This window comes from Trachypithecus francoisi, unplaced genomic scaffold (genome assembly GCF_009764315.1).
Source record: "Trachypithecus francoisi isolate TF-2019V2 unplaced genomic scaffold, Tfra_2.0 Lachesis_group1, whole genome shotgun sequence".
Taxonomy (NCBI): domain Eukaryota; kingdom Metazoa; phylum Chordata; class Mammalia; order Primates; family Cercopithecidae; genus Trachypithecus; species Trachypithecus francoisi.
The window spans coordinates 16,527,578-16,553,623 of NW_022681454.1; the positions used below are offsets into that span (position 1 = coordinate 16,527,578).

A 26,046-nucleotide genomic window follows, 5' to 3' on the forward strand; every position below is an offset into this window, starting at 1 on the left:
CTCTCTTACACAGAATTCATTTGTTATTGTTTATTTGCAAGCGTGATTCACCATACTTCCTTGTGATGCCATTTTCATTGTAGAGTCTTATCTTTCCCAGGCCTAGCTTCCTTCCCAAAACAGTGCTTTCTCCCCATAGGTGCCTGGCTCAGAGTGCTTGGATTCCTGCCCTATACTCTGAGAGCCGCTTCTGGCCTCTGCCATGACTCCACCACTGAGCACTGTACAGATCACACCTGGGATTCCCATGACCTTTAATCAACATATCTGAAGCTCTCAGCTACTCTTCTCTGGATCCTACAGTAGAACAAGAGTCTCACAGCCAATTCCTGGCACCATCTTCTCCCTGCCGTAAGAGAGCATTTATACCTTCTCCTGAACGTCTTCTTGGGTGCTGAGTTTTCCTGCATGCCTGCCTGTGCTTCCTTTCTTGCCTGAAAACTACACATAGGAAGGTGGAAGAGCCAGATTCAGGTGTGGCCCCCTCCCACTCTGCCAATGCCTCTAAAGCAAGCCCTCCTACCTCTGCAGCATCAGGCATGGAGCTCATGGCTGCAGCTGTCTGGTCAGTTATCTATCTAAGCACTGCCCTTCATCCTGTATACCAGGCCACCTTCATTTCACTCTCTTGGCTCCAATTTACTTGAAGTTAAAAACTTTGTGTCAAAGGCACTAGGCTAAGCACTCTATATACTTCCCCTCAGTCACTGTTCACAGTTCTAGAAGGTCGAGATTATTATACCCATTTTGCAGATAAGGAAAATAAGACTTAGAGAGGTGAAGCCCCTCAGGAGAGGTCACACAGCCCAAAAGTGTGAAAGCTTGAATTCCAATCCAGGCCAGTGACTGGTCCTTCACTGTTCTCTTTGCCCACATGGCCTTCTCCTTTGAAACATAAGCCAGGCCCATCTCCCTCTCTAGAAAATGGGAAGTAAATCTCTAGCTTTCTTCTAAACTACTCTGCTGAGCATTTCAGGCATTGACTTGTCAAATTTCTTTCAGCTACCAGGAATATGCAATTTTTATTAAATTAGCAAATGGCCCACAGAATAAAGACTGCGTTAAAGTAGATCACAATGGGGCTTCAGCTTTTCCTAATGAAGTTTCACGTGTCCCTTCCTGAAGAAGCCCGTGTCAGGGTAAGAGGTGGCCAGATTCACTCGCATTCTCCCCAGGAAGAGCCACTTAATACAATCAAATCTCAGACCTGTCAGAGAGTTTGTCTGAGCACTGTTTCCTGGAAGGGTAATTTTAAAGTTCTATTTACATTAAAATAACCTCCATCTCAACTCTCAAGGCCACTTTCTATTGCAATTGACCAGGGAGGTAGAGATGCATTCCAACAGAAAGAAATCAGAATGAATTTGGCTGACGCTTAATCTCCTACTTTTATCCTTTCCCATAAGGGAGAAAAAAACACAAAACTGCTTTTTAAATTCTGTCAGGGCCAAGTTTGAATATGTGCGCTGTCATCTCAGCCTCATGTACATGAACTAAGAATCCTGGAAGACACATCTCAGATCCTCTGTGCCCACCATCCTCCTAGCATAAAGATAAACACATTTAAACCGAGTAGTATTAACTGGATGCTAGAACCATCTCACACATTAAAAACATAAAAGCCCCACGCTCAAACACTTCTCACTGCTCCTCCTTGTCCAATTTCCTAGTTTCGCTGCATATTTTACCACTTAGACTTGAATAAAGGCATATATTACTTTTTCAACTCTACCTCTGTCTTTGGTCCGTGAGAAAGTTCAGAACAGGTCCATGTGTGACCAGAAGTCACCCATCAATGGTCCCACTCACTGGAGCCAGGCTGAATCTCACGCAGGTCCTCAGATGTGTTAGGCTTTCTCTTGCCTGCGGTCTTCATCTCTGCTACCCCTCTGCCTAAAGCAGGACTTCCTGCCTTCCTCCCCCTAATTTTAATAGGCTCGTTAGCTAATGCCTACTCACCATGCAAATTTCAACTCAGGAAGCCCTTCCAGAGCCTCCTCTCCGCTCCAGGGTAGGTCAATTGTGTTCCCATACCACCTGTGCTTCCCACGCTGCTGGCACCGTGAGGACACAGCACGTAAGCCTACAGCCTCTAGGATGGCTGCTTTGGGTTCAACAAATACAAATTCTCTTCTATCTGATTCTCTGGTGGGAAAAGTGGCCTTGGATGAAACCATGCTCTGCAGGACAGTCACAAATGGGGCTTACAAAGGATCGAAAGGAGGTGAGTCCCTCATCCAGGTCTAAGACTACTACATTATGGAAAACTTGCTGCAAGTCTTAAGCATGTGCTAATGCTTACGACAGTACTTATTAAATCATCAAACAGTTATAGAGGGTAGGTGTGGTTATGCCCTTTCTAGATGGGAAAACTGAGGGTCAGACAGGTTAGGAAGCTATCCCCAGATGTCAGCAGTGGAGCTGGGTTCAAACCCAGGACTGACTCCGAACTCACACACTCCTCACATGCTGTCTCTGATCGAGTATCCATTAGTCCAGAAGTTTCCCACCACTCTGGTCAACCCAACTACTCTTGCACAGAGTCCCTTACACAGTTCCCTTTTTGGAATGTGTTTGTTATATTATTTAAGATATGCCATTCTGCTAGAGAAAATCAGAAATACAAAGAAGAATAAATGAAACAAGTATAGAAGCAAATAGCTTATGAGACAATTAAGCTTATGAGGCAGAATTCATTAGATAGGTTAAGTGTATATAAACATAGGGCGACATGTTAGCATAGATTAAATAGAGCATGTGTCTGCTGAGCTTAGAAAGAGATGGAAAGACCAAGAGGTAGCAAATATTTGAGACTCACCAAATATACATAAGGCACAGGAGTTTCCAAATAGTCATAATATATTCAATATACACGAGGCACTCAATATTTATGAGAACTGAAATCAGCCATCCATTGCTGACACCCATTCCAGCCCCGCAAGTCCTCTGCCAAATGAAATCCAGAGCTGCTGTCAGGGTAAAGGATGAGTTACCACCATGGGCCAGGTGTGACTGCCCCTGAATCTCCCAATAGAACAAGTTCACTGTGTTGGCCCAGGCACTTTTCATCTGCCAAGCTCCTTGTTCAACCTCAACTCTGATCTTGTAACCTAACCATCAGCAGGAAGACTCATGTAGCAGAGAGTTGAGGCTCTGCATTGCCCACTAAACTTTCTCTCTCTGAGCCCACACGGCAGCTCGTGGTCCTTCTCTTACTACTATCAATTAGTTGGAGTTAGCATCTGAAATGACATCTATTTGCTATCCCAGAATCTAAATTGTTGGTTCTCACCTCTGGCTGTAAATCAGAATCATTGAAGAGCTTTTTAGAAAATACAGGTGTCTGAACTCTACCCATATGGATTCTGATTTCATTGTTCTGGGATAAGAATGAGGCATTGATAAATTCTAAGAGCTCTCCAGGTGATTCTAATGTGTAGGCAGGATTGAAGGCAGCTGGATGAGATGATCACTATGGGGCCTAATAGGAACCAGCTGATCACGATAGAGGCCTAATAGGGACCAGCTGATCACTATAGAGGCCTAAGAGGGACCAGCTGTTGACGTGAAGATGGAAGAAATGATTGGGCCGGTTGAGCCAATCTCTGGTGGCAAGAATATTAGATGGAGTTCTGCATATTCCAGGGTGCAGGAAGCGTGGCCATTTTTCCCTGTTTGCACCCTCTCCTATGTCCATTAACTACCCACCTCACTCTTCTGGCTTCAAACTGTGTGTTTTAAGTTAATATACTAAACTATGTGATTCAAGCGTCTTAACTTGGTCCTTGGGCCTTTCGGTTACATGAGCTTTGTGATAGCTGGTCTTGGAGTTAGCACTGTATGAAGATAATTTCCCATAGGATACCTTTGGGCAATTCTTTTCCCCTCAGAGGATGTCCTCGACACCAGATTTAGGAAAGAGAGTAACAGATTTGGAGTCAAGTCTCCTGCATTTCAGAATTATCTCAGCTACTAACCTCTTCAAGCTTTCATTGGCTCTAGATCTGTCAAATGAGAATGCTAATCCTTCACTCATAGGATTGTTGTCAAGGTTAAATAATGACAGAGGTAAAAATGTTTTGCAAAACCATTGTCACTTGTATGACTTTTGTTGTGACACGCAGATATAATATTTTTCTTAATTTATATCTCAGCATTGAAAGAAATCCTAATTCCAGTCTTTTGGCGACAGGCTTACTCTGACTTGGAAAAATGAGAGTCCCAAGGATTTAGCAGGACTGGGGATGTGCCGCAGGTCCTCATTCCCTCAGGGAGGCCACAGAGATGCAGTTCACAGCATTGGCACCATTGGGAAGAATGCCCACTCAAATCAAGGTACAGACTATTTCCATCTCTCTGGAAATTCCCTGAAGAGACTCCCATTCCCAGCCAACACTCCACCCACCCAGATAACACTATGTTGACTTGTATCAGCACATATTCATTTAGCCTCTTCTTGAATTCAACATCAGTGGGACTAGAAAGGATCCCACTCTTTTCTCCAGACTTCCTTGCTCATGGCTCAGCCAGGCAGGACCAGAATGGACTCAGAGGCTGCAACATAGCTGAGCTGCAGTGGCTGAGACAACTGCTTGAACCCCAGCTGTGATCAATAATTAATTGCAAGGATGATGTGCAGACATGAATCCCGGTGCCCTTCATCAGGCCGGGCAGCCTCAGGCAGTGGACCCAGTGCAACCTGTTCATAATTTTAACACATTTCACATGCACAGTTTGTTTCACCTCTCAAATAAATTAATTATGGAGACTTTAAAGGATTTTCAGAAGGAATCTCATTACTAACTGCACATTCTGCCCTCCCAATCAATAGTCTTTTCATTTTTATGTAGCAAGTGGAAGAGAAAAAGGGGATTAAAAAAATTTCTTCCATTTCATCATATCCAGCCTTGGCATTTAATAAGTTCTCTGAAACATGCTCAAACTCTCAATTCCCACTGTGTGATACTGGGCAAATTAATTAACCTCTCTGAGCATCACCCTTAGAATACCTCCACCCTGAATGTCCATCACCCTTGTTGTCCACATGAGAAACTCCTATTCATTCTACAAAATCCTACTGCATACATAAAAGGCAGAATTTTGACATGGTGATATCACACTTTAGAGTCAGACGGTCCTCCTAGATTCAAATGTTGCTTCAACTTACTAGCTAAGGTGACTATGGTCAAGTTTCTTAATCCTCAGTCTCCTCATCTACAAAATGGTATCAATATACATGAGTCACATGTAGTTATGAGGAATAAGTGATAGAATGCATGGAAAGCCACTTAACACAGGCAGGGCTGGACATATAATATGTGCTCAATACCTATTGGTTATTATTATTATTCATTTATTCTTCAACTATGTAACACAGACACCATGCTTAGGTAGAAGCCTTCCATGACCCATTACCCCAATCCAAACCACCTCTCTTGACTGCATTACCTCTCTGCTTTGTGCTCCTTCTAATAACATTTGGGTCACATTCTGTTTTATATTTAGTGGAGTGGACTGTCTCCCTCTGTAAATGCTGAGCTTGGAGCGGGCAGGTAGCAGTCTCATTTGGTTTTGCATTCACAGAGCTTAGTAGGGTATGTGGCCCACAGCAGACACTCATGTTGGTTGAAGAGTTGGCATTTAAAGCCTCAGAATACAGGCTGGTGCAAGGTGCTACAGGAGCATGGAAGAAAAAGAGCCTAGTATATATCAGGGAGTCATGCAAAAGTGCTAGAGAAGGTGTCATCTAAGCCAGATCTTGAAGGATGAGTTGGAATTAGCCAAGATACAGAAGGGGAACTGCACAGCTGGAGAGGTCCCTGAAAAATGCTGCCACAGGTCCTGAGTCCTGGCTCTCAGTGCCTGGGAGAGCAAAGCTGCAGAAGAGGCCTCTAACATGCAGGTGCCTGTAGTCACAGCACCTAGGGGTGCCCCTGGCAGCAGACACTCCATGAGCCTTCAGACTAGAGATGAAGGTGGGAGCCAGATCTTAGGGAATCTTGGTGTAAGCTAAGGAGCAATGAGGTTACAGATGCTCCTCAACTTACAGTGGGATTACATCTCAATAAACTCATCACCAAGTGAAAATACCCAACATTATAGTTTAACCTAGCCTACCTAAAACATGCTTAGAACACTTATAGTAGCCTACAGTTGGGCAAAATCATGAAACACAAAGCCTATTTTTATAATAAATTGTTGGATAGCTCATATAATTGACTAACTGCTACACTGAAAGGGAAAAACAGAATGATTGTATGGGTACTCCAAGTATGGTTTCTGCTGAATGTGTATTGCTTTCACACCATTATAAAGACAAAAAAATTAAGTTAAACCATCACAAGTCGGGGACCATCTATATTTTGTGGGGGACAAAGGTGTTCCTGAAGAAACACATTCAGACTTGTATCTTAAAACAAATCCCTCAGGAAACTACTAGACTATGGCCTGTAGGGGAGGTGTTGAGGCTGGAGACTGCAGGAACGGTGAGGGTGGCCCCTGCCTGCTCTGCCCATTGTCATATCTCCCAATGACTGGCATGTGGCAGATGTGCAGTAAGTATCTATGGAATGACAAAGGAAGGCATATCTAAGAGTCTGGCCTGTAGATCACTTAGGAGAAGTCCCTGTCACTGAGAAGCAATAAGAACCTGGACCAGGGCTGTCCAAAAGAACTTTCTGTGATAATGGAAATAAATGATCTGTGTCTGAGCCAATTAATGTGGTAGCCACTAGCCACATGTGGTTACTGAGCTCTTGAAATGGGACTGGTGCCACTGAGGGACTGAATTTAATTTATAGCAATGCCCCGCTTCTCTGATATGAATTTTCTGTATTAGTTCATTTTTATACTGCTTTAAAGAACTACCTGAGACTGGGAAATCTATGAAGAAAAGAGGTTTTATTGACTCAGTTCCACAGGCTGTCCAAGAAGCATGGCTGGGGAGGGGTCAGGAAACTTACAATCATGGCAGAAGGTGAAGGGGAAGGCGGCACGTCTTACATGACCAGAGCAGGAGGAAGAGAGAGCAAAGAGGGAAGTGCTACACGCTTTTAAACAACCAGATCTCACGAGAACTCACACTCATGAGAACAACAAGGGGGAGGTACACCCCCATAATCCAATCACCTCCCACCAGGCCCCTCCTTCAACACTGAGGATTAAATTTAAGTATTAATTTCCCCCTCTTGGAATGGGTCTATTTACCCAATACCTGTACCTCATTGTATCTCAAAAGTAATTAACTTGTTTTTTATTTTACAGGCTCAGAGGCAGAAGGGACTTGCCTTGTCTCAGATGAGACTTTGGACTTGGACTTTTGAGTTAAGGCTGGAATGAGTTAAGACTTTGTGGGACTGCAAAGAGGGCATAATTGTGTTTTAAAATGTGAGAAAGACATGAGATTTGGAAAGGGCCAGAGGCAAAATGATACGGTTTGGCTCTGTGTCCCTACCCAAATCTCATGTCAATTGTAATTCCTAGTGTTGAGAAAGAGACCTGGTGGGAGGTGATTGGATCATGGAGGCAGATTTCCCCCTTGCTGTTCTTACAATAGTGAGTGAATTCTCACGAGATCTGATTGTTTAAAATGTGTAGCACCTCCCCCTTTACTCTGGCCTGCCACCATGTGAAGAAGGTGCTTGCTTCCCCTTCACTTTCTGCTTTGATTCTAAGTTTCCTGAGGGCCCCTCAACGATGCTTCCTGTACAGCCTGCAGAATTGTGAGTCATTTACAGCTCTTTTCTTTATAAATTACCCAGTCTTGGGTAGTTCTTTTTTTTTTTTTTTTGAGATGGAGTCTCACTCTGTCACCACACTGGAGTGCAGTGGTGCGATCTTGGCTCACACCAACCTCCACCTCCCAGGTTCAAGCAATTCTCCTGCCTCAGCCTCCTGAGTAGCTGGGATTACAGGCACATGCCACCACGCCCACCTAATTTTTTTGTATTTTTAGTAGAGATGGGGTTTCACCATGTTGGCCAGTCTGGTTTCGAACTCATTACCTCAAGTGATCCGCTCATCTCAGCCTCCCAAAGTGCTAGGATTACAGGTGTGAGCCACCGTGCCCGGCCAGTTCTTTATAGCAGTGTGAAAGCAAACTAATACACTAACCATTCATCATTTTATTTTAACGAGCTTTGTAGACTCATCTAAATACTTTTATGTACCATTCTTGTGCACAAAAAGTAATATATATGTAAAATAAATTATTTACGGTATTAATTAAAATGCTTTAAATCTGTGTTAAACTCTGCTAAATCCTTTTTTGACTCAGACTGGGTAATGTCTATTTTTTCTTTTCCCATATGATATCATACTCTGTGCCATCAAATGCAGTGATAATACAGCATTTCTTGAAAGAGTGCTGCACCACCGTCTCTGAAGGTATTATTTGGAACCACTGACACCCATCCTGCAAGTCTTGGTGCTGAAACTACCTTTACCAAGAGGTATCAACAGAAAGTTATCAAACACAAACCTGCATTTATATTCATTCCTTGAAAGACCTTGGAATAAAGACCAAGTCCACAGCTTTATGAGCAATAACAACTACATCTCAACAGCCATTTGGCTGACATCTATTGTAACATTCTATTGACTGTGAGACATATCCTGAAGTTAGAATACGAAAAATTGCTCTCAGAGCCAGTGAAATTTAGTATGTGCCCGGCGCTTTCATTCACATTCAACTGATATCCATTATACTTCTGTGATGAAACAGACACTACATTAGGCACCAAATTACATCAAGAAATAGCTGTAGAAGGCCCTGAAGTCAAGAGACTATAGTATCTTATAACCCTCACAAGAACCCTGCAAAGATGACAGAGATACCCCCACTTTACTGATTTTTTACCACATTTCACTATAATCCCCATTGTACAAACAATTCTAAGTACAATTTTGCTTTGTAGGTTTTATAATTTAGTGGTGGAGCTTAGATAGCAAACCTGGTATTCCTTACTTTTAAACATACATGAAACCCACTAAAAAAGTAAAAGTAACAGTAACACAATCCAGAACTGAACTGAACAGAGATTTAGCTGTTTCTACGTAAAGGTTTTTACCAATTCTTTTAAAAATGAATTGTAGATAAATATCAAAGGCCCACTGTATCATATCTCTTGCATGAAAGTATGCTTATACTAGCTGTATCCAGTTATTCCAATGTGAGTATAGACATTCTCAACTGAACAATTTTATCGTCACCAAAGGACGCCTTACATGTTACTGTAAACAGAAAAAAATATTTTTAATAGCCACACTATAGAGTAGCAGTTAGGAGCACAGACTCTAAAGCTAGGTTGCCTGGGTCCAAATCTTGCGCTGCTCACCAGATGAGCGACCTGGGCAAGTTATTTCTCTTGTCTATACCTCAGTTTCCTCTACTGTAAAGTGTAGATGATGATGATTGTATCCCTCTAAGCATCTGTTTGAGTATTAAATGAGTTAATGTGCATAAAGCATTCCAAACATTATATATAGTCAGCACTATATGAGCATTAGCCAAAATTATTCTTATACCCAGATAATTTTTAGATCTCAATTGGTGTCCAACAGTATTACAGTCAAGATCCCAGTGCCCAGGAGTGACTGAATCAATCAATTAATGAATGAACGGATGTTGCTTTTACAAGGGGCATTTCTGGGTAAGGGAGCAGCACATTGTCTTTGCACCAATTGGACAAATACTCTGACCACCCTAGACATGCACATCAGCAAGTGAGTTCTTGAACCATGAGAACTAAAGAGAACTCAGAAATCATTTTGTCACTTACATAAAATCCAGTTCCAATTTTAAAATATCCTGTTTATAAAAGCTCGACTCTGAGTTCACTTAACACTGAATGAATATTTAAACATTATTTTCTATAGTGCCTCCAAAGAATTAAGTGTCTTCAGAAGAATAACTTTCAATTAATACTAAACAAGTAAAAGGGAACTAGTTAAGATCGATACCCATTTTTTCCCTTACTTTATAATTAATGGAGTGATTGCTTTGCTTTGGCAACTACAACTTACTATGAAAAAAAAAAAAAACACACAAGCTTCAGGGTTGGATACTGGGAGAAGTGCATGAAATATCGAGTTCTACTTACATATTCAGTATTCTACAGTCTCTTCTCATTTTTCCTGAGGCTTTGTTTGAAAGCTTCTGCCTTTGCTCCATTTTCACCCAATTTGCTGAGAAAAATGATTTCAGCCTTCTGAATTTGTTTTGCAGGGAATTGAGACATGAGCATGTTGCAGCTTTTAGAAATGTTTAAAAAGAACTGTCTTTCGGCTTCTATCAGGGGATTAAGGGAAGCTGGGAAGCTGCGCTGTTCAGAGCTGCATGGAGGAGCTGGTGAACCAAGGGGCAAGGGGAAGGCATGTTATAACTTAAAAGTTATCAGGGAGAATGGAAAATGAAATTCAGTATTGGATCATCATAGGTAGGTAAGAAAACCCCAGTTCTGATCTGGTACTTGGGTACCAGTAGACACAGTTGGTCTTGCCTGCCCAGCATCCATTCCATCATCTTTACTTCCCTTTACAGAGTTCCTCATACCTCACTGTCAGCTTGTAGATATCCAGTGGAACTGATCACTCTCATCCCTAGAATGACCATATAATTTATCTTCAAACTTATGGCATTGTGAGAATAAAAGTTTTTAAAATTGTAATTATGTAATTTTTGAACTATGTAGTGACCAATAAATTGATTTTATTAAACGGATGGGCCTATGAAACAGTCCTCTTCAAAAACTATTTTCAAAAATATATTTTTTCCAAAAAATAAAACATATGCATAACCATTAGAGCAAAATATGAGGTAGGGAAGAGGGACATCAAGTTTTATTTATATTGATTTTCTGAACATTAAAAATAACAAGCAAAATAATTATTCTTCATACATCATTAGGTATTTCAATCAATTTTTTTTTTTTTTTTTTGATACAAGATCTCCCTCTGTTACCCAGGCTGGACTGCAGGGGCCCGACCATGGCTCACTACAGCCTCAATCTTAGTCTCAAGCATTCCTCCCACCTCAGCCTCCTGAATAGCTGAGACTACAGATGCGTATCACCACACTTGGCTAACTGTGTGTGCGTATATATAGAGATGCGATCTCACTATGTTTCCCAGGCTGGTTTAGAGCTCCTCAGCTTAAGCAATCCTCCCATCTTGGACTCCCAAAGTGCTGGGATTACAGATGTGAGCCACCATGCCCAACCCAATCAGTTTCTTAACCATATCTGTCTCTAGTACAACGTCAAGGGTATTTTCTGAAGAATTAATGATAATTTTTAATATTTTCATAAAACTGCATGCACTACGACACTGATTGAAAGCTTCAATAGACTCTCTTGTCTGTAGATTCAAACATTTCCCATATCTAATTGTTGATAAGTAGTAAGGAAAAAAGTATGCCAGGCTGAAGAGGAGTTTTTTTGGGTTTTTTGTTTGTTTACTGTGGATATACTTTAGTCTTTTTTGTTTACAACTGAAAACTCTTGGAATTCAAAATTAATATCCTTGCCAGTGAGCTTCTTATAGACACCAGAAAAAGTCTCAACTCTGTGTTCCACAGTGTTCTGCTGTGTTGTCTGAATGAACCTTCACGAGCTGGCTGCCATCCAGTTTCATGCAGATTCTCTTGTGCACAATTTCACTTGGGAAAACCAAGTCCTCAAGGAAGGGAATATGCATCGCTGTCGGAGTACAACTCCTGGGACACTTTTGCTTATTTTTTGTATGGCTTTTTTGAGTTGCCTTAGGAAGAATTCTCCTCTGAATAACAAAAACATTCTTCCCCACTGAACTTTTTCTCCAGTTCATGTACTAGCCAGATGTGGATTTTCTGGAAACACTCAGTTGAGGAACAGGAACAAAGATGATGATAGCTTTCTGACCACCACCAACTTCAATTTACTTGGCTGCCGTGATATTCAGCTCCCTGAGCTGAGCCTGAGGTCCAAGTTCATCTCCAGCTTCAGAAGTGCCTGGAAGAGCTACTCTCGAACATATTCAGCTTCTCGCAGCTGGGATTCATGATCTTGGTGCTCAAACTGAACATGGCCTCTTTGCTGAGCTGTGGCTTAAGAAGGGGCCCAAGTATTATAAAAGGCTTCTCAAATTCCAGCAGCCTGAAGAGATTTCTTTAAATCTAACATCAGCTTAATCACAAAAATTTTGCAGTTTTGTCATTATGCATATGTTTAAAAATTATATAAAATTAGGCCGGGCACAGTGGCTCAAGCCTGTAATCCCAGCACTTTGGGAGGCCGAGATGGGTGGATCACGAGGTCAGGAGATCGAGACCACCATCCTGGCTAGCACGGTGAAACCCCGTCTCTACTAAAAAATACAAAACACTAGCCAGGCAAGGTGGCGGGCGCCTGTAGTCCCAGCTACTCAGGAGGCTGAGGCAGGAGAATGGCGTAAACCCGGGAGGCGGAGCTTGCAGTGAGCTGAGATCAGGCCACTGCACTCCAGCCTGGGCGACAGAGCGAGACTCCGTCTCAAAAAAAAAAAAAAAAAATTATATAAAATTGACAGGAAAGCTCTGTTTTGATCCATAGACTATCACAGCCTATTCGGATGCATTTCTGAATTATGTGTATAGTACAACCAATTCCATGTACAATTTTCCTTGATAGGTTTCAAATTTAGTTTTAAAATGTTGTTTTACCCTGACGTCATGTTTTTCCAAAAATTGTAAATGTATTTATTACCTTAAATAATTTTATCTTCAATGGTGATCTTTCTAACTTAATCTACAACATCCATAATAATGTCAGATGTTTCACCATTAATAGAACAAATTTCCAAATTTAGTTTGTTTTCAATAATTGGGTGAAAAATTCAAACCCTTATAGATATTACCTAATTCTAGAAGTTAACTTTTCTATTTGAACCATCTCAGAACATGGATATAAAGCTGGCACCCATTTAACTGTCTGCAAATTTCTTTTTTATGGAGACAACACACTAACAGCTATCGTATTACTTTTTGTATTGCACAAGAAAACTTAGTATAAACAATGAGCAAACTGAATTTAGAAGAGCAGTCACTTGATCTAGAAGAAGAGTCATAATTTGGCCAGGTGCGGTGGCTCACGCCTGTAATCCCAGCATTTTGGGAAGCCAAGGCGGGTGGATCACGAGGTCAGGAGATCAAGACCATCCTGACTAACACTGTGAAACCCCATCTCTACTAAAAATACAAAAACAAAATTAGCCGGGTGTGGTGGCGGGTGCATGTGGTCCCAGCTACTCAGGAGGCTGAGGTGGGAGAATGGCGTGAACCCGGGAAGCAGAACTTGCAGTGAGCCGAGATCGTGCCACTGCACTCCAACCTGGGCGACAGAGCAAGGCTCTTGTCTCAAAAAAAAAAAAAAAAAAAAAAAAAGGAAGCGTCATGATTCACAGAGGGATAGACAAAAGCACCTACAGCCATGGCACATGTTAATTTATCATTGTAAGTCACAATCTTAAAATAACTACCAACACTGGAAGCAGATCCTGATGCTCCCATAGACTTGTGCCTTCTGGTTTTCAAGTGGTCAGTGATAATATTACGCCCTTTCCCATACCTATGATAAAGCTGTGATAAAGTCAATAAATATCTTGTACAAGTTAACCTTTATCATCAGCTTTCTTGTGTTTTTTTGTTTGTGTGGTTTTTTTTCTGTTTTTGTGGTTTTTTGTTGTTGTTTGTTTTGTTTTGTTTTTTTGAGACTGAGTCTCACTCAGTTCCCCAGGCTGAAGTGCAGTGGCGTGATTTTGGCACACTGCAACCTCTGCCTTCCAAGTTCAAGTAATTCCCGTGCCTCAGCCTCCTGAGTAGCTGGGTTTACAGGCATGCACCACCAAGCCCATCTAATTTTTGTATTTTTAGTGGAGACAGGGTTTCACCATGTTGGCCAAGCTGATCTTGAACTCCTGATCTCAAGTGATCCACCTGCCTCGGCCTCCCAAAATGCTAGGATTACAGGCATGAGCCACTGCACTAGACCTATCATCAGCTTTCTTGAGAAATTAACATTTGTTTGCTAATTTTTCAACAAACAAGCACATTTTTTAACTCATTGATGTTAAAATAATATTAAAAGTCATTGCAAAATAGAAAAAATATTACTAAACAATGAAACAAATAGTTGCAGATTTCATCCACACAGTAATTGACAAAACCACTGTGGCAAGAACATTCAGATTATTTTCTATTATAATGCGAGCAATATGAAGGAAATCAGTGCACCACATAGAGAATATAATGTGTACTACCACCCAAGACCAAAAGAATTTGCAAGCCCAAGCTGCTCTTCCCTAAGCATCCAGCTTACTGCCCTTGAGGACAGGTATTAGTTATTTTACGCCAGGGTCCAGACAAGAGAGTCATCATGGCTGGATGACTTTTAGATTTAACTAGGGACTAAACTCAAGCGTCTTCACTACATATGTTTCTCTCATATGACCAGAGTCGTCTATGGCAAAAGGTGGAAATACAAAGTAGAGGTCTACCAAACCCATTTCCATGTATTTTTAATGTCACTATTAATAACATTTTATTAAAGATAAAGAAACCAGGGTAAATGCTAAACCACCCAAGAAAGACAACAGGCACAAATTTAGACCCTCTCCTACAAACCAGAGCACATGATCATCAGAGAGACAGGCGCCTCCTAGCCTGGCCTATCAGAGCTCTGCAGCCTCCTGGCCACAATGATTGGTTCCAAGTTGAACACATGACTCTTGTTGAACCAATAAGAATCAGCTCCAGATCTTTTGCTGGGAATCTTTTTTTTTTTTTTTTTTGAGACGGAGTCTAGCTCAGTTGCCTAGGCTGCAGTGCAATGGCACCATTTCAGCTCACTGCAACCTCCACCTCCTGGGTTCATGCAATTCTCCCGCCTCAGCCTCCCGGGTAGCTGGGGTTACACTCAGCTTGGATTGCTGCCTGAGTAAGGCCCAAGACAGGAATGAAAACGCGTTAACCTATCTTATGATGTACACAGTGCTTTTCATAGTGCAGCTATCACTCCAAGCCCATTTTAAAGGCTTGAGCAGTTGAAAAGGACCAAGAGATGATCTGCTGGTCAACAAATCTCAAATATTTATCTAGCAGGGATGGTTTAACATACACAAGTAAATAAATGTAACACATCACATAAACATATGATCATCTAATAGATGCAGAGAAAGCATTTGAAATCCAGCATCCCTTTATGATAAAAACTCTCAACAAGCTAGATATAGAAGGGACCAACCTCAAAGTAATAAAAGCCATATATAACAAACCCACAGCCAACATCATCCTGAATGGGGAAAAGTTGAAAGCATTCCCCATTAGAACAGGAACAAGATAAGGATTCCCACTTTCACCACTCCTGTTCAACATAGTTCTGGAAGTTCTAGCCAGAGTTAATTAGGCAAGAGAAAAATAAAGGGCATCCAAATTGGAAAGGAGGAAGTCAAACTATCGCTGTTTGCAGATGAGATGATTGTATATCTAGAAAATCCTAAAGACTCCCCCAAATAATCTTAGATTTGATGAATGAATTCAGTAAAGGATCAGGTTACAAAATCAATGTATACAAGTCAGTTTCACTGCTATACACCAACAACAACCAAGCTGAGAATGAAATCAAGAGCTCAATCCCTTTTTACAGCAGCTGAAAAATAAAATAAGAAAGTAATGTAGGCCTGGCACAATGTCTCAAGCCTGTAATCCCAGCACTTTGGGAGGCCGAGGTGGGTGGATCACGAGGTCAAGAGATCGAGACCATCCTGGCCAACATGGTGAAATTCCATCTCTGCTAAAAATAACAAATTAGCCCCGCGTGGTGGCACGTGCCTGTAGTCCCAGCTACCTGGGAGGCTGAGGCAGGAGAATCGCTTGAACCCGGAAGGCAGAGGTTGCAGTGAGCTAAGATCTCGCCACTGCACTCCAGCCTGACAGAACGAGACTCCATCTCAAAAAAAAAAACTGAAGTAAAATACCTGAGAATACACTTAACCAAGGAGGTGAAAGATCTCCGCAAACTACAAAACACTGCTGAAAGAAATCACAGATGACCCAAACAAATGGAAATGCATCCCATGCTCATAAATTGGAAGAATCAATATTATGAAAATGACCATACTGCCCAAAGCAGTCTACAGATTCAGCGCAATTCCCATCAAAATACGAACAGCATTTTTTATAGAACTAAAAAAAATTCTAAAATTTATATAGAATCAAAAGAGAACCCAAATAGCAATGGAAACACTAAGCAAAAAGAACAAATCCAGAGGCATCACATTACCGAACTTCAAATTATACTACAATGCTATAGTTATCAAAATAGCACAGTACTGGTATAAAAGTAAGCACATAAACTAATGGAACAGAATAGAGAACCCAGATATAGAGTCAAATATGTCCAGCCAACTGATCTTTGACAATGCAAACAAAAGCATCAATTGGGGAATTGACACCTTATTTAATAAATGGTGCTGGAAAAACTGACAAGCCACAAGAATGAAACTGGATCCTCATCTCTCACCTTACATAAAAATCAACTCAGGATGGATCAAAGACTTAAATATAAGACCTCAAACTATAAAAATTCTAGAAGATGAAATTGAAAAAATTCTTCTAGACATCAGGCTAGGCAAAGAATGCATGACAAAGACCCCCATAAGCAAATGCAACAAAACCAAAAATATATAAAGGGGACCTAATTAACAAAAAAGCGTCTGCACAGCAAAAGAAATAACCAGCAGAGTAAACAGATAACCCACAGAGAAAATATTTGCAAACTACACATCCAGCCAAGGATCCAGAATCTGCAAGAAACTCAAACAAATCAGCAAGAAAAAAAATAATAATAATAATCCCATTAAAAAATGGGCAAAGGACATGAATAGACAATTCTCAAAAGAACATAAATAAATGCCCAACAAACATATGAAAAAATGTTCAACATCTCTAATCAGGGAAATGCAAATCAAAACCACAATGAGATAACCACCTTCCTCCTGCAAGAATGTTGACTATTAAAAAGTCAGGAAACAATAGATGTTGGTGTGGATGCAGGAAAAAGGGAACGCTTATACACTGCTTGTGGGACTGTAAATTAGTACAACCTCTATGGAAAGCAGTACGAAGATTCCTCAAAGAGCAAAAAGTAGATCTACCATTTGATCCAGCAATCCTGCTACTGGGGATCTACCCAGAGAAAAAGAAGTCATTATATGAAAAAGACACTTGCACACACGTGTTTATAGCAGCACAATTCACAATTGCACAGGTGTGGAACCAACCTAAGTGGCCATCAACTATTAAATGGATAAAGAAAATGTGGTATAGATATACCATGGAATACTACTCAGCCAGTAAAAAGAATGAAATAACGTCTTTTGCAGCAACTTAGATGGAACTAGAAGACATTATTCTAAGTGAAATAACACAGAAGTGGAAAACCAAAAACTGTAAGTTCTCACTTATAAGTGGAAGCTAAGCTATGAATATGAAAAGGCATACAGAGTGACATAATGGACTTTAGGGACTCGGAAGGGCGAAGGTGGGAGGGGAGCTAGGAGTAAAAAACTACGTATTAGGTACAATGTACACTACTTGGGTGACACAGGTGCACTAAAATCTCAGAATTCACCACTAGATAATCCATCCATGTAACCAAAAACCACTTGTACCCCAAAAGCTATTGAAATACAAATAAATGAGGTAATGAGGAGGAATAAATTAAATAAAATATTCAGAACTTTGAATCGTGTGTGTGTGTGTGTGTGTGTGTGTGTGTGTGTATGTATAGCACTTATTGAACCCAAATAACTCTCCACTCTCCTGGATGCCACACAAAATAAAAACAAAGAAGAAGAAAAGATCTTTGGCTTTTAAGGAATGTAAAGGCAGAGTTGAGTGCGTGAGACAGAGAAAGCATGGGAGCTGGACTCACTTTATAATAACTCACTCATGTGATAACTAACCCGCCTCTGCAAGAAGGACATTAATACATCCATGAGGGCTCCACCCTCACGACCCAATCACTGCTTATTAGGCCCCACCTCCCAATGCTGTTGCATTGGGGATTAAGTTTCCAACACATGAACTTTTGGGGGACACAGTGAAACCATAGCAGTGTGATTCTGGCTTTAACTGCAGTTTCCCTCATTAGAGAACGACTGGATCTTTAGGGAAAGAAATGTTCCAGTCCTGATCCAGTTGTGTGTGTTCCTTTGAAGTCCCCTGTTTACTGACATGTCAGGCTACCTGGCACCATGTTTCACTGGCTAATTGAGGAGAGTTCTCTGATTCTCTGGCAGTGCTCAAAGGCTTCATCGCCATCTACATTTCTAAGCTGTAGTTTTTATTACCCCTCATTTGATACCTCATAGATCTGTGCATTGGTGGAACTTATGGAGGCTCATATTTCTCCACTTATACTCTGTAAAATTTCCTGCTGCTACAGCCTCTTTCTCTCAGCTGTCAGGTCAAGGACTACATCAACAATGGGTTTTAGTAAAAAGAGAACACTTTCCAAACTGTTCTTAAGTTTCCCAACATTTTGAAAGGAAAAAAAACCAAATCTATTATTACTTACTGGGTTGTGCTATCAAATATCCCTTCACCATCTGCAAAGGTCAGGGTTTTGTTTCCTAACAATACATTGCCCACTTATTAGGATGATAGTAATCAATTGTAAATGTCACTGAAATGGTATAGACAGTAAATGCCACGGAAATCTACAATAAAGAGAACTCTCACTTCCCGAGTAGACTTCCATTCATTTGCTCACTTATCCATTCAATGAATATTTATTGATAATCTACACATATCATGCACTGAGCTAGGCACAAACATGGCCTCTGCCATTGTGGAGCTTTTAGAGACATACAGAAAATAGTCACACAGATATGGAGATAATAATGAAGTGTGGTAAGTGCAATGCAAAGCAAAACAAAAGAAAACAAAAAAAAGATGCGGAGTTATGAGGAAAAAACAGCCAGCATGGGAGTGAAATTTAATTTGGATTTAGAGTGAAAGTAAGATTTAATTGGGCTATAGGCAATACACAAGATTTATGATGATCAGAGTCTAAACAACAAAGAAAATGATTCAGTGTTGAGGCCTCTCAAGAGAGTCCCAAATAGTTAGACAATTACGATGACTTCTAGGTACCAGCAGGTGGTGTCCCCTAACAGGTCAGGGGACAATAATGTCCCAAGATGAGCCCTTCTCAGAAACTTGGGACCTCTTCTGATACAGGTTTGATACTCACCTTCTGCTCAGATTCACTCCCACCAGTGGAGGACCCCAAACTGTGATGTTGGCGAATCTTTGTTTTGGTGTTGAAACGGGAAAAGTTCCCTTATCCCCCTCGCAGGGCATGTGATGAGTGGCTCACTTCTTTGGTGCCCCACTGCTCAAACCCCTAGGGGGAGCATGCAGACGGGCTGGTTGTGGGGCTCCAACCTCTAGCAGTGTCTAGAGGTGAAAGTTTACAGCTCCTGAGGCCTCAACGGGCGTGTGTTACAGGGTGGTCTTTTAGTTTAGCCATTTGTAGGCGGCTTGTGTTAGTCAGCTCAATTAGACCCCCCTGCGGTATCACGAGAACAGAGGGCTTTCTGTATCCCGGGATTTCTTGCCTTGGTGTACTGGAAGAACAGGAGGACACGTGGGCTTGGAGAATGAGTGCAACGTTTTATTGAGTGCAAGTAGCTCTCAGCAGATGGGGGAGCCAGAAGGGTGATGGAGTGGGAAAGTGGCTTTATTCCCCGAGTCAGGCAGCTCAGTGGCCTAGGCTCTCCTCCAACCATCCCATCCAAACTCTGAGCTGCTCCACCAGTCGATAGCCAGCCGGTGTGCTCCTTCTTAGGTGTGCTCCCCTCGTCAACCTCTCAACGTCCAACCACTTGGGTGTTCTTCCCCCATGTGTTCCTCTTTACTTCCAGCCACATGTGTCTCTGCCTGCTAGGGTCTTGGAGGGGTTTATAGGCACCGGATAGGGGTGTGGCAGCCCAGGGTGGTCTTGGGAAATGCAACATTTGGGCAGGAAAACAGAAAAGCCTGTCGCCATCTAGGTCCGTGGGCATAGGGCCCAGGAGTGGAGCCCTAGCCAAGACCACGCCCTTCCCTTCCCAGTACTTCCCTTCCCCGCTTCTGTATCAGTAACACTCTTTGAGTACACAAGTGAATCCATCCAGCGTCCTTGTGCACCAGCACAGGAGCAGGTAATAATAAGGGAAGTCTTGAAGAGAGTCTCATTTAGTCAGTCACTGAGCCCAATTGGCCAGTTACTGAGTAATGATCCCAGTGTTCTTTAACCTGTTGTTGAGTACATGGGAAAGGATTGGTCGAGGCTGCCTTTTTCTCTGCCCAGGACCAGCGAAGGGTCAAACAGGAAGGGGGCAGTGAGCATCAGATCTTAAATCTAAAATTTCCTCTCAGTAGCCCTACCCTTAATTAAACCAAGTGCACAGTGTTTCCTTACTGCAGGATTTCCCCATGTCTTTTTATGCCTTTGTTTATTGTGAATTTCTAGGAAAGGAGTGTTTTATGCAGTATTTTCTAATCTTTTTTTTTTTTCTTTTTCTTTTGGAGATGGAGTCTCACTCTGTCGCCAGGCTGGAGTGCAGTGGCGCAATCTCGGTTCACTGCGACCTCCGTCTCCCAGGTTTAAGTGACTCTCCTGCCTCAGCCCCCTGAGTAGCTGGGATTACAGGTGTGTGTCACTACACTCGGCCAAATATTTGTATTTTTAGTAGAAAGAGAGTTTCACCATGTTGGTCAGGCTGGTCTTGAACTCCTGACCTTGTGATCCACCTGCCTCGGCCTCCCAAAGTGCTGGGATTATAGGCATGAGCCACCGCGCCCGGTCGTTTTCTAATCTTCTATGACCACTGCGTTAGGTTGTAAACTGTTTGCCATGCTTCCGGTTTCCCTCATTAAAAGAAGAATATACATTTCTACACTGATGAACTCAAGTGAAAGGGCAGAAATGATTCATATCACTTCCTATTGTCATGTCTGGGCAAAGCTTTAAAAGTCAGCTCACGTCTCCTCTTGTCTCTTTCCCTCTGCCATGGCAGTCGTCAATATTCCAGAAGCAGCCTAGTCCACATACAGAGTCCCGGAGTGAAGATGATGTAGAACAAACTTGCAGTCATGGCACCATGAACAGGTTGTATGCATAAGAAATAGGTCCTTGTTGTTTAAGCCGCTGAAGTTCCACCATCATTTGTCATCACAACATAACTAGGCTGGCAGTTCTCAAAGTGCAGCCTTCAAACTCTTGTGGGTCCTCAGACCCTTTCATGGTATCCATTAAGTCAAAACTGGTTTTTGTTTTGTTTTGTTTTTTGTTTGACATGGAGTCTCACTCTGTGGCCCAGACTGAAGTGCAATGGTGCAATCTCTGCTCACTGCAACCTCCACCTCCTGGGTTCAAGTGATTCCCCTGCCTCAGCCTCCCCAGTAACTGGGATTACAGGTACACACCACCACACCCGGCTGATTTTTGTACTTTTAGTTTGTATTTTTAGGTTCTGTATTTTAGTTTCACCATGTTGGCCAGGCTGGTCTTGAACTCCTGACCTCAGTTGATCCACCCATTCGGCCTCCCAAAGTGCTAGATTATAGACATGAGCTACAGTGCCCAGCCAAAACTATGTTTGCAATTAATAAAAAAAACTGGGACATTGTTTGCCTTTTTCATCATGTTGACCTTTACATTAATGATGTAAAAGTAATGGTGGGTCTCTGTCCATTTGTGTTGCCATAAAAGAGTATCTGAGACTGGGTAATTTACAAAGAAGAAAAGGTATATTTGGCTCATGGTTCTTCAGGCTGTACAAGAAGGATGACACCAGCATCTGCTGGTGAGGGTCTCAGGCTGCTTCTGCTCATGGTGGAAGGAGAAGGGGAGCTGGCTTGTGCAGAGATCACGTAGCCAGGAAGCAAAAGAGAGGGGAAGGGCCGAGCTTTTTATAAATAACCAGCTCTCTCAGGAGCTGAGTGAGAACTCAGTCATCTCCCACCCAAGGAAGGCCTTAACTTATTCATGAGGAATTCACCCTTGTGACCCAAACACCTCTACTGCACCCCACCTCCAACACTGGGGATCGAATTTCATTATGAGGGTTGGAGGGTCAAATATCCAAACTATAGCAATGGGTAAAATGGCTGGTCCTTGTCACAAATCACAGTAGATTACCAAACTGTACTTAATAGCCATTGTAGTTTTCACCCCCATGCAGTCATAGTTTTTTTTAAATGGAAAAGTTCTTGCCAGGAACTGTGGTACATGCCTGTAATCTCAGCACTTTGGGAAGCCAAGGCAGAAAGACAGCTTGAGCCCAAGAGTTTGAGACCACCCTGGGCAACATAGCAAGACCCCATCTCTTTAATAAATAAAACATTAGGCATGGTGGTGCATGACTGCAGTCACAGCTACTTGGGACACTGAGGTGGGAGGATCATTTGAGCCTGGAAGCTTAAGGTGCAGTGAAACATGATTATGCCACTGCACTCCAGCCTGGGTGACAGAGCAAAACCTTGTCTCCAAAAATTAAAAAATAAAATCAGTAATAAATAAATAAAATGTAAGTTTTGCCTTATCACTTAATGCAACAGAAAAAAAAGACTAATTTTTTTAAATCTCACTTTTGAGTACACATCTTAATATTCTTTGTGATGAAATATAATGTAGACATAAGGCTCTTTCACTGCACACCAAAATACTGTGTTTGTCATGAGAAAAAATACTTATGATTGAGCTACAAACTGAATTAGCTACTTTTCCATTTTTTTTTTTTTTTTTTTTTTTGAGACGGAGTCTTGCTCTGCCACCCAGGCTGGAGTGCAGTGGCCGGATCTCAGCTCACTGCAAGCTCCGCCTCCCTGGTTTACGCCATTCTCCTGCCTCAGCCTCCCGAGTAGCTGGGACTACAGGCGCCCGCCTCGTCGCCCGGCTAGTTTTTTGTATTTTTAAGTAGAGACAGGGTTTCACCGTATTAGCCAGGATGGTCTCGATCTCCTGACCTCGTGATCCGCCCGTCTCGGCCTCCCAAAGTGCTGGGATTACAGGCTTGAGCCACCGCGCCCGGCCTACTTTTCCATTTTTAAAAATTTCTTATTTATGAGGATGACTGACAGACAAATTACAGTTATTCAGACTTAATTATTTGGCAAACATATTCTTGCTAATGATAAACTTCAGATTTTCAAGTGAATCTTAGCATTTTGGAAAACTTTTATCTGATGCTGTGGGCTTGATAGCTGCTAACACTTAAATAATTTTTTCCTACTGAGATCAGTGGTAATGTGAATGAATGTGGATTTTTTCGTATTATATAAGAAAATTTGGGCCAAGCATGGTGGCTCACACATGTAATCCCAGAACTTTGGGAGGCCGAGGTGGACGGATCACTTGAGGTCAGGAGATCGAGACCAGCCTGGCAAACATGGCGAAACCCTTTCTCTACTAAAAATACAAAAATTAGCTGGGCATGGTAGTGCGTGCCTGTAATCTCAGCTACAGGGAGGCTGAGGTAGGGAAATCACTTGAACCTGGGAGGCAGAGGTTGCACCATGAGCCAAGATTGTACCACTGCACTCCAGCCTCCAGCTTGGGCAACAGAGCGAGACTCCATCTCAAAAAAAAAAAAAAAAAAAAACAAGGAAAAGAAAAGAAAATGTGCCACAACAAATTAGGCTTCAAAGAAGCATACCTCAAAATAAGAGCCATCTATGACAGACTGACAGCCAACATCATACTGAATGGGCAAAAGCTGGAAGCATTCCCCTTAAGAACAGGAATAAGACAAGAATGCCCACTCTCACACTCCTATTCAGCATAGTACTGCAAGTCTTAGCAAGAGCAGTCAGGCAAAGAAAAGGAAAGAAAAGGCATCCAAATAGAAAAAGAAGAAGTCACATTATCTTTCTTCTACAGCAATACGATTCTATACCCAGAAAACCTAAGAACTCCACAAAAAGGCCCCTAGAACTGAAAAAGGGATTTTGGTAAATCAGGATACTAAATCAGTGTACAAAAATCAGTAGCATTTCTATACACCAATAATGTTCAAGCTGAGAGCCAAACAAGAACACAATCTCATTTACAATAGTCACAAATAAAATAATAAAATAAAATAAATACCCAGGAATACATCCAACCAAGGAGATGAAAGATCTCCACAAGGAGAAATACAAAACACTGCTGAAAGAAATTATAGATGATACAAACAAATGAAAAAACATTCCATACTTATGCACTGGAAGACTCAATACCATTAAAATGGTAATGCTACCCAAAGCAATCTATAGATTCAATGCTATCCCTATCAAACTACCAACATCATTTTTCACAGAATTAGAGAGAGAGAAAAAAAAAACTATTCTAAAATTCATGTGGAACCAGAAAAGAGTCCAAACAGCCAAAAAAAAAAAAAAAAAAAAGCTGGAGGCTTCACATTACCTGTTGTTAAACTATGCTATACAACTACAGTAACCAAAAGAGCATGATACTACAGTGTACAAACACACACACATAGACCAATGGAGCAGAATAGAGAACCCAGAAATAAAGCTACATGCCTACAACCATATGATCTTCTACAAAGTCCACAAAAATAAAAATGGGGAAAGACTCCCTATTCAATAAGCAATGCTGACATAACTAGGTAGCCATATTCAGGAAAATGAAATTGAACCCCTACCTTTTACCACATACAAAAAACTTAAGAAGAATTTAAATATAAGACCTCAAACTATAAAAATCCCAGACAAAAACCTGGAAAATACTCTTCTCAACATTACCCTTGGCAAAGAATTTATGGCTAAGTCCTCAAAAGCAACTGCAACAAAAACAAAAATTGACAAGTGGGATTTAATTAGACTAAAGAGCTTCTGCACAGCAAGAGAAACTATCACCACCAGAGTAAACAGACAACCGACAGAATGGGAGAAAATATTTGCAAACCACGTATCCAACAAAGGTTTAATGTCCAGGATCTGTAAAGAAATAAATGATTCAACAAGCAAAAAACCAAATAGCCACATTAAAAAGTGGGCAAAACTAGCCCGGGCAATATAGTGAGATCCTATCTACTACAAAAAAGGAAAAAGAGAAGAAAAAGAAAAGAAAGAAAAATTTTTTAATTAGCCAGGTGTGGTGGCATGTGCCCATACTTTCAGCTACTTGGGAGGCTGAGGTGGGAGAATTGCTTGAGCCCAGGAGGCTGAAGCTGCAGTGAGCCCTGATCACACCATGGCACTGCAGCCTGTATGACAGAGTGAGACCCTATGTCAAAAAGAAAAACAGTCAACAAAGGACATGACAGACACTTCTCAAAAGAAGACATACAAGCAGCCAAGTAGCATACAAAAACTGCTCAACATCATTAATCATCAGAGAAATGCAAATCAAAACCACAATGGGATACCATCTCACACCAGTCAGAATGGCTATTACTAAAAAGTCAAAAAAATAACAAATGCTGGCAAAGCTGCAGAGAAAAGGAAATGCTTATATACGGTTGGTGGTAATGTAACTTAGTTCAGCCACTTGGAAAGCAGTTTGGAGATTTCTCAAAGGACTTAAAACAGAATTACCATTTGACCCAGACATCTAATTATATAACCACAGGAAAATAAACTGTTCTACAAAAAAGGTGCATGCACTCATACATTCATTGCAACACTGTTACTATAGCAAAGACATGGAATCAACTTAGGTGCCCACCAATGGTGAACTGGGTAAAGAAAATACAGTACATAGACACTATGGACTACTACACACTCATAAAAAAGGATAAAATCATATCCTTTGCAGCCACATGAATGCAACTAGAGGCCATTATCCTAAGTGAATTAGCACAGGAAGAGAAAACCAAATACCACACAGTCTCGTAAGTGGGAGCTAAACATCAGATACTCATGGACATAATAGACATGGAGTAATAGACTATATTAGTCAGTTTTCACACTGATATAAAGAACTGCCTGAAACTGGGTAATTTATAAAGGAAAGAGGTTTAATTGACTCACAGTTCATC

The 26,046-nt window shown here is 41.4% G+C and overlaps 1 pseudogene; it reads right to left on the minus strand.

Moving 5' to 3' along the window:
• Nucleotides 1-11,154: 11,154 nt before the first annotated feature.
• On the minus strand, nucleotides 11,155-12,250 carry LOC117086297 (annotated as a pseudogene).
• Nucleotides 12,251-26,046: the final 13,796 nt, after the last annotated feature.